Below are 15,674 nucleotides of genomic sequence, written 5' to 3'. Positions count from 1 at the left end.
GATTTTGCTTTACGGCATCTGATTCTTATGTCTAAAATATTTTGCACAGGAAAACGTTCTATGAAAACGGGAGAGTTAGGTAAATGTGATTGGTAGCTATTGATTTAGCCAAAATTAGATCTCGCCTTACTACCCAAGTTCAGCTATGATGATCTTTTATTTTCCTGCTGCAAGTTGTCAAAATTATACTTACAATGTAGTCATGCTGTAAAGATCACAGACTCCGAATTCCATTTATGGATTTTTATTATAAGGCCAAAAATAATTGGATATAGACACACCGCAAAATCAGTGAATATAGGTACAGGAAAATCAATACAGAGCCAAATCTACGCATATAATTGATTCGGCAAAAGAGACACAAAACAATAAACTCAAAGATTAGTACACAACCCAAGATGGAGGCGGAGTCCAAATCCCTTTTTATTAGGAAAGAAAGCATGAAATATCATTCCCTACACTACTCTCATGAATGATGGTTTTGACGGGTTTCCCTTATCTTAGTTCTCAAAGGGGTCAGCACGTGTAGACTTCCTTAAAAGTACTCACGTCAAATGGGTCAAAATACCTTAAAGCTATGGAGCTCGGTCTTAAGATGCTCCTTCTTCTCCGAAAATCTAGAAGTCTAATTATCCTGTCCCTGCGCACAACACAAAAAGGAAAAATCCAGCTCCCTTCTAAATGTATCACCTGACAAAATCTTTTCACTTTTTCAGTACATCGGTGATTTTCCATGACTTCTTTTACTAAATCTTCTTAGCTTCTTTGTGACCTTGGAGTGTAGATAGGCCAGGCACAGACAATATCCTCCCTTCTCGCTTCTCAGACTGTTCAAAGACATTCCAATTATCTCCTTAAACTAAAAATAATGAGGATACATTCCTTCTACCTACAATGGGATGAGAGCATACAGTTCTAGCACAAACAAAGATACATTCAATTAGTTCTACAGTAGCTGAGGAAGTGAAACCGTAAACAACCTGCAGCTTGGGGCCTAGACTGCAGGCAACTTTAACACATACAATTACATTAACAATGTCTTTCTGCACCTGTGTATACAAAATAATGGTGTCTTCTAATATATGCAAGTTCTATGTAAAATATACATTATATTTCTTGTTAACGTGTAGAATAAATGCATTTAACAGACATCATATATAATGATACTAAAAACATATGTGGGTGCGTTTAAACTAGGAGTATGATGCACCCCAACAATTAGAGTGCTTTATGCGCTCTATCAGTTCCCCCCTCTTATGACTAGTGTCATAACACCAACATCTTACTTTGCAGAAGAGAGCGGACTAAACAGAAGTTGTAGCCTGCTGTCCTTGTCTGAATTTCTCTAATCCCTTAAGATGCAGATAATGACTGTCCTGCAGTCGTTCTAACAGCTGCTCTCATTTCTTCAAGGAGTTTTCAGCATGACGTGCCTTTTGCCATTTGTAAGCCTTAATGGCTCCCAACAATACAATGATACAAATGACTGCTATTATGATGGGTTTTAAGATATATCCCGTTATCCCTTGTCCCAAGCTTCCAAACCAATTCCCAATCTTCCCCAAATCCTTGCCAATTTGCTCCCATAGGTAATCTGCAGCCAAGTCACGCAAATCCTGATGGATTTCTGAGATGTTACTGATATATTTACGTATATCCCGACTATTGTCTGGAATATATGTGCAGCATTGCTGCACTTTCAATAATTTACAGACTCCTCCAGCTTTTACTGGAAGGACGTCTAAAGAAAGTCGATATTGAAGAACCACAGCCCTTATCGAGACTATCTCTCCATCCACAAGTAGTAAGATTTGGGATGCATTCACAGAGAGTTTATCTACTATATTTGCCAGCTTTCTAATTTTCACATCATTCAAAATCGGGAAACATCCTTTACAACGCAACTTTTACCACGCAGTGCCTTTACGACGCAACTATTACAACGCATGTCATTACAACGCATTGCGCTGGGGGGCACTCTAGGATAGGGAATAGATTTAATTTACTATCCAACACCTTCCCCACTATCCACGGGGACTGGAGTTGGAATAGTAAATTAAACTATTCACTATCCAGCACCCCTAAGCGCTATGCGTTGTAACAGCATGCGTTGTAAAAACTGCGTCGTAACAGCATGCGTGGTAAAAGCATGCGTTGTAATGTCATACATCCTTCAAAATCACACCAACACTCGGTATCATGGCTGCAAATATATCACCAACAACTTGTACAGCACTTACACCATGTTTTCCTCTGTGAACGCTTTTTCCTTCCAAAGGCCATAGGTCCTCTACATGAAAGATTTTGGGAAATACCATTGCTAGTTAGCAAGTGCCATACCAATGGATGTTTAACGGCTACTCAAGCCGTGGAGGGGTCCCGCTGCACTGGAGCAGACCCGTGGTTTTGCCAACCGGCCGAATCAATAGCGGGACAGGCGCTGGGATTTTGGAAACATGATTAATGTCTGCTGAACACAGGGATGTTGCACACAAACCCACTGTGGATTTACTTTTGACATTTGAACTACGGGAAGCACGACAACTCACAAGAGTAACACTGGAGCACTTCAGATACCAGGGGGCCATGCGAGTGGCCACGCCCACTGGGGCTGGTATCAGTGATTAAGGCAGGTGCTTTAAAAACAGTCTATGCATGTCCGCAGTCACTAAGCCCATGATTAAGTGCCAGAAGCACGAAACGCGTCGGGCGAAATTGCAAATTTTGTTGTGGCCTTCCTTTTGTTGATTTTAGCGGCAGTTTCCAGAATAAATCGAAAAGCAACACTTGCCTGAGTGGACCCTTCCGTTTGTGGGAACTTGTTGTTGGATGTTTAACGGCTACTCAAGCCGTGGAGGGGTCCCGCTGCACTGGAGCAGACCCGTGGTTTTGCCAACCGGCCGAATCAATAGCGGGACAGGCGCTGGGATTTTGGAAACATGATTAATGTCTGCTGAACACAGGGATGTTGCACACAAACCCACTGTGGATTTACTTTTGACATTTGAACTACGGGAAGCACGACAACTCACAAGAGTAACACTGGATCACTTCAGATACCAGGGGGCCATGCGAGTGGCCACGCCCACTGGGGCAGGTATCAGTGATTAAGGCAGGTGCTTTAAAAACAGTCTATGCATGTCCGCAGTCACTAAGCCCATGATTAAGTGCCAGAAGCACGAAACACTTCAATGTCACATAAGCACTTTGTCCACACACAAAATACACATTTGGCACTATGGTCAACTTATCCAATAATGCCTTCCTTATTGCTTCTTCAATTAAGAAAATATGTTCACAACCACTCTCACCTACAAAGATTTTATCATAGTAAGTTGATGGGTGTCTAATGCATATCTTCCCCTTTAGCTTAAAGTCTAAAGCAATGGGACAAGAACTTCTCTTTGCCGTATGGTCTAATTCTTCTTGCATCCATGGGATAACCTTATGTTTTGGATCTGCCCTAAATAGTGTTTGTCTATGTCGATCTTCTATCTGATCTACAAATTTCTTTTCAATGGCAGGCAGAATGCAAGTTAAGTTGTGCCTATGAGCATACGAAGTGTCTAAGGTAATGGTAGGCACAAAATATGTAGACATCCTCTCTACTTCTTTATAAGAATCATACTTATTCATGTACTTTAGAACTGGGACTTTTGAGAGTACCCCATCATAATTGGAGAAGTAATACTCAAAGTGGGCCTTACTGTAAAACATGCTTAGTAACACACTACATGTGATGCCATAAGTCAAAGGTAAGTGATGATATTAAATGCCCTCCTCTACTGATGCGGGTAATTGCATGCACACATACCAATCTTTTGCTTCCATCATGTCTACGTACTCATACAATAACCAAGCGTATGCATTCAGGGTGAAATCTACTTTTGCTAAATTTATGTGAGGCATCCGGCTAGTTTCTCTAATCATATCTCTATCTTTGGCAGATGCACCCTCACCTACGTCTGCAGTAGATGAGGTAGGTGTCATTTCCTTCTTTTCAGACTGGTGAGACCCCACCAGCGATGTAACAATCACCACAGCTATGACAATAATAATAAGGGTACCAATTATGCACTTTTGTGTGCGTCCTGATTTCTCGGACTCCATCTTGAATCACTGTGTTGCCTTGAAACGTAACTGGAGTCAACAAAGTCTCTGGTTATTTTGCTTGTTCAAGCCGATTGTTTAGATTGTCTTTATTGTCTTTTCTCCATACGATTCTTTACTCAATGTTCAGTTCAACAAGACTAAACCTATTGAAGAGATGTAGTAAGCCCTCACCCTCACTACTTCTCTCTAGTAAAAAATACCCTAATTTAAATATTCTTCCTCTTGGGGCTAGGTTATCTTCATTCTAAGGCTATAAATGTCTCTTTTAAAGTTCACGCTTCATAATTTATGATGTTTGATCCAAGCATAGTCAGAACAAGTTGCAATATTTCAGCACAAATTTCTCCCATTTCTTGTGCAGTTGGCTCTCAACCAAAAGTAGGGAAATTAACCTGGTTGAGGATCAAAAAGCGCAATCCACTTAGCCTTGGTGGATCAGGAACTGTCAAAGTCAGTATTCTGAATTCATCAATTCCAGGGACTATTAACTGCGGATCAATGGTCAGGGTGCTGTCTCCGTGACTCACTGTGCCTGTCCCCGGTCTCCCAGATCCTCCAGGTCTCTGCATATGCAGCCAGGTACGTCCACTCAGGAGATGGGTACTTTCGGGATGGTACTCTTTCTCTTCTGGATCGTCTCAGATCATCCTGTCTTTCTTCAGTTTCAGTTTGATCAGATTCAGACATTTCAGGAATCGGAGCAAGATCTTTCTCAGCTGTAAGCCTTGGATTCAGCCTTTCTTTCTTTGTTGGCCACTTTGATGTTACAGAATCTGCTCTCCTCCATTCTTCCTCTTGATCTGATCCTTCTGCTCCAGATGGTTCACTCTGCTCTGGTTCGAAGTTCACTTCTATAACATCGTCTATCTCAGAGTCTGCATTCACCTCAGAAGTTGCCGGATTTATTCTGTCTTGCTCGACTGATTGTTCCACTTCTTCGAGAGTTCTCACAATCGGACTTGTTCTTACTGTTTCTGTTGAACCCTCGATTGCACTTCTTGGAACAAGAGGCATTGGTTCGTCCACAGGTTCTTGGACTCTGTGAGTCTGGGAAGCGTAGATCAAGTTTGGCAATCCTCCACACTTCACCTCTGTACTTGTGACTAGAAGCACCTGGTACAGTCCACGCCAATGGACATCAAGGCAGCTCTTTCTCACGTGCTTTCGGACCACAACCCAGTCACCAAGGCTTAGATCATGCAGCAGGTCACTCGAGGTGGATGCAGTTGCAGCCTCGACCTGGTGGGACACAGAATTAACCACATCAGCCATTTCTTGACAATAATCCATAATCAAGTCATCTGTGATGTTTATCAATGCTGTCGCTGGCACCATAGGCAGTTGCATAGCTTTTTTCATAAATATCACGTGGGGAGCGAGCCCTGTTCTCCTATCAGGTGTACTACGCAGGCTCATGAGTACCAATGGGAGGGGTTCAGGCCATTTCAGTGAAGTTGACTAACACATCTTGGACACCCTCATTTGGATTGTGCCATTTACTTGTTCCACTGGACCAGAAGCCTCGGGCCTGTAGCTGTAATGTAATCTTTGATTGATTTTCAAAGCTGCACATAACAATTTCATGAGTTCGTTATGGAAGTGTGTTGCTCTATCTGTTTCCACCGAGGTTGGAATTCCAAACCGCGGTATCAGTTCCCTTAAGAGCAGTTTTGCCACTGTGAGACTTTCACTCGCTTAGTTGGATACGCCTCAACCCATCGTGAAAATATACAGACCAAGACATATCTCAACCATTGCATCTTGGCATCTCAATGAAGTCTAACTGTATTCTATTGAAAGGACCTCCTGATTTTCCAATGTGACTCATTGCCACCACATTTCTCTTTCCCACATTCATTTGTTGACACGTAACACATCTGTGACAAACTGCTTCAGCATGCACACGGAATCAGGGGTAAAACCATGTCTGCCTAAACACTCACACCATGGCATCTCTTCCAAGATGAACTGCTCTATGAATCTGCCTTGCCATTGGGCTCAATAAACAATTCGGTAACATCGCCCTTTTATCTGTTGATACCCATATGCCATCATCTCTCTTTTGACAGCCTGCTCTAACCCATGACGCTGCTTCCTCTTCTGAAACCTCATCTTGTAGTCTCTTAACCTCATCCCATGTATCAGCCACAGCCAACATCATGCTGAGCTCGGTCTCTTTTGCACTTTCTCCTACATAGCCTCCATTGAAAATACAAACATGTAATGCACAAAAACAAGCTACTTCATCAGTATAGTTATTACCCTTGGTGACAAAATCTTCTCCTTTCCCATGGGCTGCACATTTTACTACTGCTATGGCTTTCGGTTTCTGTAAAGCTTCTAGTAAATGACGAACATATTCGCCATTACGGATAGGGGATCCTGAAGACGTTAGGTATCTCCTCTGAGACCATAACTGTCCAAAGTCATGAACCACTTCAAACCCATACTGGCTGTCTGTGTATTTGGTCACTCGTACTCCATCTGCAATGGTACAGGCACACGTCAGGGCAACAATTTTTGCCACCTGAGCAGAATATACTCTTGTTAAACAGGCAACTTCAACTACTCTCAAAGTAGTACAGACAACAAAAGCCACTCTCAGGTACCCTTCATTGTCTCTTAAACATGAACCATCAACAAAAAGGATCAAATCAGATTCGGGTAGTTGTTCATCAACAATATCAGGTCTGGGTTTTGTAGACAGTTCAGTAACATATAGACAGTCATACTCTTCACAATCTTCTCCTTCCTCTTGTGGAAGAGGCAACAATGTAGCAGGATTCAGGGTAGTACAACGCTTTAGAGTAACATATTCAGCAGCTTACATGACTTGTTCATATTTTGTAAGCCTATTGTTGGTGAGGTGCTGCGTCTTTGTCCTTGTCATTAGCAATTCCAATGAATGTGGCACATACACCACAAGTGGATGACCCATTGCTATACTTTCACACCTCTTAATGCTGACATCTGTTGCAGCAACGGATTTGAGACATCCGGGCAACGCAGAATCTACAGGATCTAATGTAGCTGAAAAGTAAGCAACTGGTCTATGGGCACCTCCATGTGTCTGTACAAGGACCGCTAATGGGCATCCTTTTTTCTCACAGCAAAAGAGAGAAAACGTGTTATTGTAATCTGGCATTCCCAGTGCTGGAGCGTGACATAGGCTCTCTCTCTCAGCTCATGGAAGGCACTCAAGCTGTCGTCATCCCATGGAACCGGATCACTAATGTCTTTTCGAGTCAACCTCAAAAGTGGCTTTGCCTGCAAAGAAAAGTTTGGGATCCACTCTCGACAATAGCCGACCATTCCCAAAAACATGCAGACTTCTTTCTGTGTTTTCGTAGTTCCCATTTGGGCAATCGTCTCTATGTGATCTGGTGACACCCTTTGTTTTCCTTTCTCAATTCGATGTCCCAGATATTGCACCTCTGTCAGACAATATTGAAGCTTATTTGGGGACACTTTCTGTCCATTCTCTTCCAAATGATTAAGCAAAGCCGCTGTATCAATCCTACAAGTGTCCTCAGTCTCTGATGCGACCAACAGGTCATCAATGTATTGAACCAAGACTGAGTTTTGGGGCATTACCAATCCTTCAAGATTCTTTTTCAAACATTGGCTAAAGATAGATGGGCTTCCTGCATACCCTTGCGGGATACGACACCATGTTAACACACAATTGTCTATCCTAAACGCAAAAATATACTGGCTATTTTCGTGCAATGGTATGTCGAAGAAGACCTGGCACAAATCGATGACTGTGAACCATTTGGCTTCACATGGTATCTGAAATAGTATAACAGCTGGATTCGGTACCACAGAACAACACGGGATCACGATTTCATTAACCCTTCACAAATCCTGCACTATTCTGTACCTGCAGCTAAGCTTTTGTAGTCCCATTATAGGTGAATTACAGGGACTTCCCCTTATCTCCTTCAGAATGCCCATCGCAATCATGGACTCAATCACAAGTCGTATTCCAGCCATAGTTTCTGGAGTCAATTTATACTGTGGAATTCGTGGAAATTCAGAATTGGGTTTGACCTGTATCTTCACAGGTTCAACACTTTGATCAATCCAATGTCTTCACCTGTAAAGTCCCATACCTTCGATGAAACGGAATCTCTCAGGTCATGCGGTAAATCTTCTATTATGAGAACCACAAACAGTTCTGCACATAGGACTCATATTTGCCATTTTAAAATCAGTGTCATCATCATATGTTTGCAACTCCACACCACTCGGAGTGCTGGATATGTTATAATTCAATTTACACAATAGGTCTCGTCCCAATAGACAGACCGGGCTGGAATCACACACTACAAATTGATTTTTATCTTGAAAGGGTCCTATTGTCACAGGTAGTTCGGTTGACAAGGGGTTAATCATTTTCAAATTGGTTACTCCTACTACTTGGATAGACTTTCCTGACAAAGATAAATCGGGGACCACTTCTGTCCTTACTGTGAAGCGTACAGCTCCACTGTCTAATAGAAAAGTAACAGGATGTCCGTTCACCCTTGCATCTACGAATGGTCCACTTTGGTCCACTTCCAGGGCAGTACCCAAAGTGCATTCTCCCTGCTCCCCCTTCTGACACTCTTGGGGATCTGGCAGTTGATATAATCTGTCTTTTATCTCAAAGTAAGGTATCTGCCGATATGTCTGATTATTCATGGGTATTCTAGGAGGTTGTGGTATCTGCATTTGGGACTCACAATTACCCCCATACATGGCTCTGGGTCTCGTCACCATATTCACCCCTTCTAGCATCTGTCCCTCTCCTTCATATTGCAATTGATTTGCTTGATTTGCTCTACATTTGCACTTCCAATGCCCGATTTTGTGACAATAATGACATGCTGTCACACGTTTTTGATTTGCCACCCACTCGGCTCCCATACCAACATCTGCACCTCTTCCTCTACCCTGTCCAGGTTGTGGTCCGATTTGTTGTTGATTCATTCCCCTACCACTTCCTCTTCCTCGACCTATCACTCCTCCAATTCCTTGCCCCCAACCTGGCCGTTCAGTATTTCTCAATTGTACTAACATCAACTTTTCCTTTGTCTTCACTTGTGCAGCTTCTACCTGTTCACTACAATATTTTGCATATCGCAAAATGTCATGAACATACTTGTTCTGCCAACATACCAAGTGGTGCTGTATCATTAAACTGATATCAGTTCTCAACCCTAACACAAATTTAGACACAAACTGTCCCATATCGTTTGGCTCGACAGTATCCAATCCACTATGTTGTTTAAATGCCACTAACAATCTTTCATAATAGTTATGCACAGATTCTTTGGGGTCTTGTGTAGTACAATCAATTTTAAGCCAATCGACAGTCTGGGGAGCTACTTTAGACAGCAACCATGTAATCACTTGTTCATATTTCTTTATCACCTCCGCTGAAGGACCATTTGTTAATGCATCTCTAGTTGGTTCCGCAGTAGGCCAATCAACAGCAACCTTGCATGCAGACCACACATCGCCCGGAACCACTATATCAAACAAAGTATTCAAATCAATACAAAACACCTTCGAGATATTAACAAACCAATCAATTTGTTTATATCAATCAGCAGGCTTTTCCCTCATTAGTGAAAGCCGCCAAATCACCCCTGCTCCATGGCACATGTACATACCCTCCGTTCTGTACTTCTCTTAGAGGGAAATTTCCTGCAGCTCCTATCCCTCCACCTGGAGGCGGAGTATCTCCTATCACCTTCTTGGTGCTTTTCTTTTCGGCCCATCTTTCTTCCCATTGATCCAATGCTCCCCATGGTCTCATTGCTATTATCAAATCTCTAATTTGCGCCTTTAATCGTGTGGTTTGATTTTCCTCTAAATCCTGATCAGTGTAATTCAATCTGCAACTTCCCTGCATCAACTTCGTTTTTGTCAAACCCACCTCATACCATCTTGCCAGTTGTACCAATGCCTCATGAGCGCGCTTTGCTTTCTTAGTGGCATCCTTAGCTATAAATAGCAATTCACTGGGATCATATGTTTCAATTCTTTCCAATGGCAGATTCCCTTCTATTACTTCATCTATCTCAATTTTCAATCTGATCACATCTAACAATGGTGCCTTTATTGCCACCTGTATCATTCTCTGCTCACTTCCAAATTCTTCCCTGCCACAACTTTGCGCCCTTCTTGGACTTGTACCTTTCTCCGTTCTCACCACTGGATTACTTTCTCTTTCACAATTTCAACTTCTCCAGTGATTACCCTCACACAACCCTATTGGAGGAAACGTTACTCTAGGGGCTTCTTGTATCATCTTTTGCTCTTCTCTTGGTAGCATTGACCCCCTCACTGGTAGAACCCACATTCTGATGTCTGATCCAGAATTTGCCAAAGCTCCTGTCCGTCTTCGGTCTGACCCACTGTCCATCCTTGACAGATCGGCAGTAGCTGGTAACGGAGTGCTAGTTTCCACTGGCCCCGGAACCATACCTGTCCCACTCATGGTAAGACTACACCCAGTCATAGTTTCTTCCCTCTCTCTGGTCTTCTGTGATTGTCTTTCATCTGCCCTCTTGTTAAGATTATAATTCAAAACCACAGGTCTGACTGTAATAGGTACTGTTAGAGAGTCTGGCAACTGTCTAGCACATGCATTTCCATTGTGCTCGGTGTCCTCAAATCCGGGCCCTCCAGAACCACCTGGGATCCTGATTCCTACTGCCACTCTCCCTCGTACTCCGGCTGTCTGGTCTTCTGAACCTGTCTGGTCTATCCTTGATGCTTCACCAGGCTGCTGCATTCTTTCTTGCTCTGACCTGGAATCACTAGGTGGAGGACAATCTGCTAACAATCTCTCTAAGAAGCTATCATCTGTGTCACTGTCTTCTTCTGTCTTACTCTGTCCTTCAGATCCTCCTTTTAGCAACCTAAATGGATATAAGCGTTCTCCCCCTATAGTATCTACTCTCCACCTCTTCAACTGTGCATCCCACCTAGCATCCTGATATGCCTTTGTTGCCCTTCTTATCCTTCCCTGTGTAGCTTCTCCTTTCTTCACCATTGCTGCTCTCATCCATGCATCTAAAGCTTCAAATTGCGTTGGTCTAGGTGGAGGCTTCAGAGCATTCATCACTCCCCTGAGCTGGTACAATACCTCCATCCGAAAGGACCTATAACGAGGGAAAGCCAAGTCTCCCTCTTTCTCTGTAATCTTGTGCCAATTCTGCAACCACACTATGGTAATGAGTCCTACATTAGTTGCCATATAATGTGCTGGAGTATCCTCTGGTGGAGCTTCTTCTCCCACCCGAGTTACCACTCCTGTATCACCTCTACACATATCGCTCAATACCTTGAAACACCTCATTGCAAAATCAATTAATTGTAATCCAAAATACAATATTAAAGCTGTGGACGAACTTCAACCAATCCCAGCGCGGTGATACACCAACTGACCAATCCCAGCACGGCTCTTTCTGATGTCACAACTCCCTCCTTGCAGCGGCTCACCCTCCTTTACAATTTCTCTTCGCACACTCTCACTCACATATTCATGCACAAGTAACTGTATAACCAAAGTTATTAAGTAGCTGCTTCCTACTACAACCACAATAACTAACAGTCACATAAACAAGTAATTGTCCGTCTACTAAAAGATCGATAGAACACTCTCACAAGAACATCCGCTGTGACCCCGACCTGTGTTGGTCACCCACTCGCCATAGTCCACCCCAGTACCTGAGGCTTTCCGCGATGACGTCACTCTTCATTCACACACAGTTCCCTACAACAAGTGGATCATCGATATCGCTTCACGACACCCACAATTTGACCGGACAATTACATATACAACTATCCCAGGATCTTGGACTTCTCTTGAGTCCGCTCACCAAAACGTCCTGATCTGCACGTGTCCAGACCAGTAAACCAATTAACCCACAATCACTCAACATGTATTCTCACTTCGCAAGACAACTCATGAACAAAACATCACCGCAATTTAACATTCCACCCAGTTTCATACCCACCCTACCACTGCTTTTGACCATCCGTCAAACTCCATCGATCGCTGTTCCTCCGCTGTCTTCTACGCCAAGTCCAGAGCCAGACTTTTCTCCACTTCTACTCTAAATCCCTCAACATTCCCTCACTTTAGAAGCAAACCATCCTCTGCCACCATTTGATTTAGCCAAAATTAGGCCTCACCTTACTCCCCAAGTTCAGCTATGATGGTCTTTTATTTGCCTGCTGAAAGTTGTCGAGGGGAATAACACATCAAAATATACTTACAATGTAGTCATGCTGTAAAGACCACAGACTCCGAATCCCATTTTTGGATTTTTATTATAAGGCCAAACATAATTGAATATAGACACACCGCAAAATCAGCTAATATAGGTACAGGAAAATCAATACAGAGCCAAATCTACGCATTTAATTGATTCGGCAAAAGAGACACAAAACAATAAACTCCAAGATTAGTACACAACCCAAGATGGAGGCGGAATCCAAATCACTTTTCATTAGGAAAGAAAGCATGAAATATCTTTCCCTACACTACTCTCATGAATGATGGTTTTGATGGGTTCCCCTATCTTGGTTCTCAATGGTTTCAGCATATGTAGACTTCCTTAGAAGTACTCACGTCAAATGGGTCAAAATAGCTTAAAGCTATGGAGCTCACTCTTAAGACGTTCCTTCTTTTCCGAAAATCTAGAAGTCTGATTTTCCTGTCCCTGCGCACAATACAAAAAGGATAAATTCAGCCCCCTCCTAAATGTATCATGTGACAAATGATTTCACTTTTTCAGCACACCAGTGATTTTCCATGACTTCTTTAACTAAATCTTCTTAGCTTCTTTGTGACCTTGGAGTGTAGATAGGCCAGGCACAGATGATATCCTCCCTTCTTGCTTCTCAGACTGTTCAAAGACATTCCAGTTATCTCCTTAAACTGAAAATAATGAGGATAAATTCCTTCTACCTACAATGGGATGAGAGCACACCATTCTAGCACAAACAAAGATGCATTCAATTAATTCTACAGTAGCTGAGGAAGTGAAACCATAAACAACCTACAGCTTGGGGCCTAAACTGCAGGCAACTTTAACACACACAATTACTTTAATAATGTCTTTCTGCACCTTTGTATGCAAGATAATGGTGTCTTCTAATATATGCAAGTTCTTTGTAAAATATACATCATATTTCTGGTTAACATGTAGAATAAATGCATTTAACAGACATAACATATAATAATACTAAAAACACATGTGGGTGCGTTTAAACTAGGAGTACGATGCACCCCTACAATTAGAGTGCTGTATGCGCTCAATCACTATCATGACCATTATTTCCCAACATTCTGGAGCTGATGGTAGTCCTTCTTTTGCCCCTCTCTGGCTTCCTGATCCCAGGGCATTTCTCTACCCACGTTATGCGCATGTGCGAAAGGTAGGATAGCCACATAGCTCAGGCTTAAATGAAGCAAAGAGGTTAGGAGGTGGGCTGGAGCCTTAGTGGAATCTGTTCTTTTGCCAGAAATCAGAGATATGCATGTGTTTGTAGCTCTATTTTCTTAACCATTCTGATCTGGTACTTTTGCCCAATTAGTTTAATTAAAGTGACCTAAAACTACATCTTCCAAAATGCATTAGGTTTTCAAATCCAAGCCCAATCTGAAACAAGGTTGCATGAACAAAATAGGGTTTGATTATGGCGTGATTTGGAATGCAACAATAAACCAAACAAATGTGCAGTCTAAAAATGTTCTCTCCACCCAAATAAGGAAATGATTGCTTTGCATGTTCACTTCCCCCCCCCCAAAAAAAATGCGTCTACTGCAGAGTCCCTCTACAAAACCTCTGTAAAATAATTAGCTGTGTGTTTTAATGGAGTTGTTTTCTTTGAAACACAAGACCAGTGAGGTGACGTGCATGAGCCTTTTGCTTAGCCAATTTTCCAGATCAAAGAGTACATTAAAAGATGACACTCATCCGTGAGCAAGTATGTTGGTGATTATACACACACAATCATGCACATTGGCAGTCACAGTCATGCACACTGGCACTCACAGATACAGTCATGCACACATGCACACTCAGTCATATGATACACAGACATACGCGCAACCATGCACACACACAAACACAGACAATCATGTACGTGCACACACACTATTAATAAGATTTTACTGTGGACATTTGACCTCTGTACAATACTTTCTCAGAGATTCTGTCTCCTACGGATGCCACCATGTACAAGCAGAAGCTATCATGATGTTGCTTGTCCTGGTCTTGAACCCATGCAGCTGCTCTATCAGATGCAAGGATAGGGCTGGATGAAGGCTCTATCCTGGCTTCTGATAGGATAGGGAGATGAAGAGGGATAAGCCCCGCCATAGCCTCATTTACAGACATGCTGCACTGCCCGAGGCAAGTGCTTCATGTCGGCTATGTATTCCAAATGTGTGAGGTGGGCTCAAGAGGCCACCGCCTCACATGCGCAGTTCAAAGGAACAGTGACGACCCCTTTGCTGCTAGAATGATGGTGCACTTTACTTTGGAAACTAAAAATTGCTTACATGAAAAAGTGTGATACCATATCAGCAGCTAGTTGGAGATGGAGGCAGGCTTGCTAGGTTGATGCCCTGGCGCCCTTTATGGGCGAATCGCAGTTGCTTTACAGCTACACCTAGGCTAAAGGTAGGGTTAGTAGCAAAAAATAGTACATGTGGTTTCTCGTTCTTCTATTCGCCACTAGACAAACAATTTATCTAAGTACCTCGACCAACTGCACACATCTTTTCTTCTGAATCCAATTGTGCCCTATTGCTTTTGTCTGCATCATACAAACTACGATGGCTGTGTAATGTTCAATCTATCAATCAATCCATTTGTAGAGCGCACTACTCACCCATGAGGGTCTCAAGGCGCTGGGGGTGTGGGGTGCTGCTACTGCACGAACAGCCAGGGCTTGAGGAGTCTCCTGAAGGTCAGCAGGTCCAGGGTCTGACGCAGGTGGATGGGGAAGATGTTCCATGTGTTGGCGGCGAGGTGGGAGAATGATCTGCCGCCGGCGGTCACTCGTCGGATGCGGTGACGAGGGCGAGGTCAGCAGAGCAAAGCTGGCAGTTTGGGTGTAGAAGGTGAGTCGTTTGTTGAGGTATGCTGGTTCGGTGTTGTGGAGTGCTTTGTGAGCGTGGGTGAGTAGCTTTGATGTGATCTTCTTGTTGACGGGGAGCCAGTGCAGGTCTCTCAGGTGGGATGTGATGTGGCTGTGGCGGGGGATGTCGAAGATGAGGTTGCAGAGGCATTCTGTATGCGTTGTAGTTGTTTCTGGAGTTTGGCCAAGGTTCCCACGTAGAGGGCGTTGTCGTAGTTCAATTTGGTGCTGATGAGGGCCTGGATGACCGTCCATCTGGTTCCAGTGGGGATCCATCTGTAGATTTTGCAGGGCATGCAGAGGGTGTTGAAGTAGGAGGAGGAGCCGGCGGTGACTTGCTGGGTCATTGACAGCGTTGGGTGTGTTATTTTATCTCTTGGGTTCATTCGTTTTTTTATACAACAAGTAGA

Source organism: Lissotriton helveticus, chromosome 11 (genome assembly GCF_964261635.1).
Source record: "Lissotriton helveticus chromosome 11, aLisHel1.1, whole genome shotgun sequence".
NCBI lineage: Eukaryota > Metazoa > Chordata > Amphibia > Caudata > Salamandridae > Lissotriton > Lissotriton helveticus.
This window is presented reverse-complemented; position numbering follows the sequence as displayed.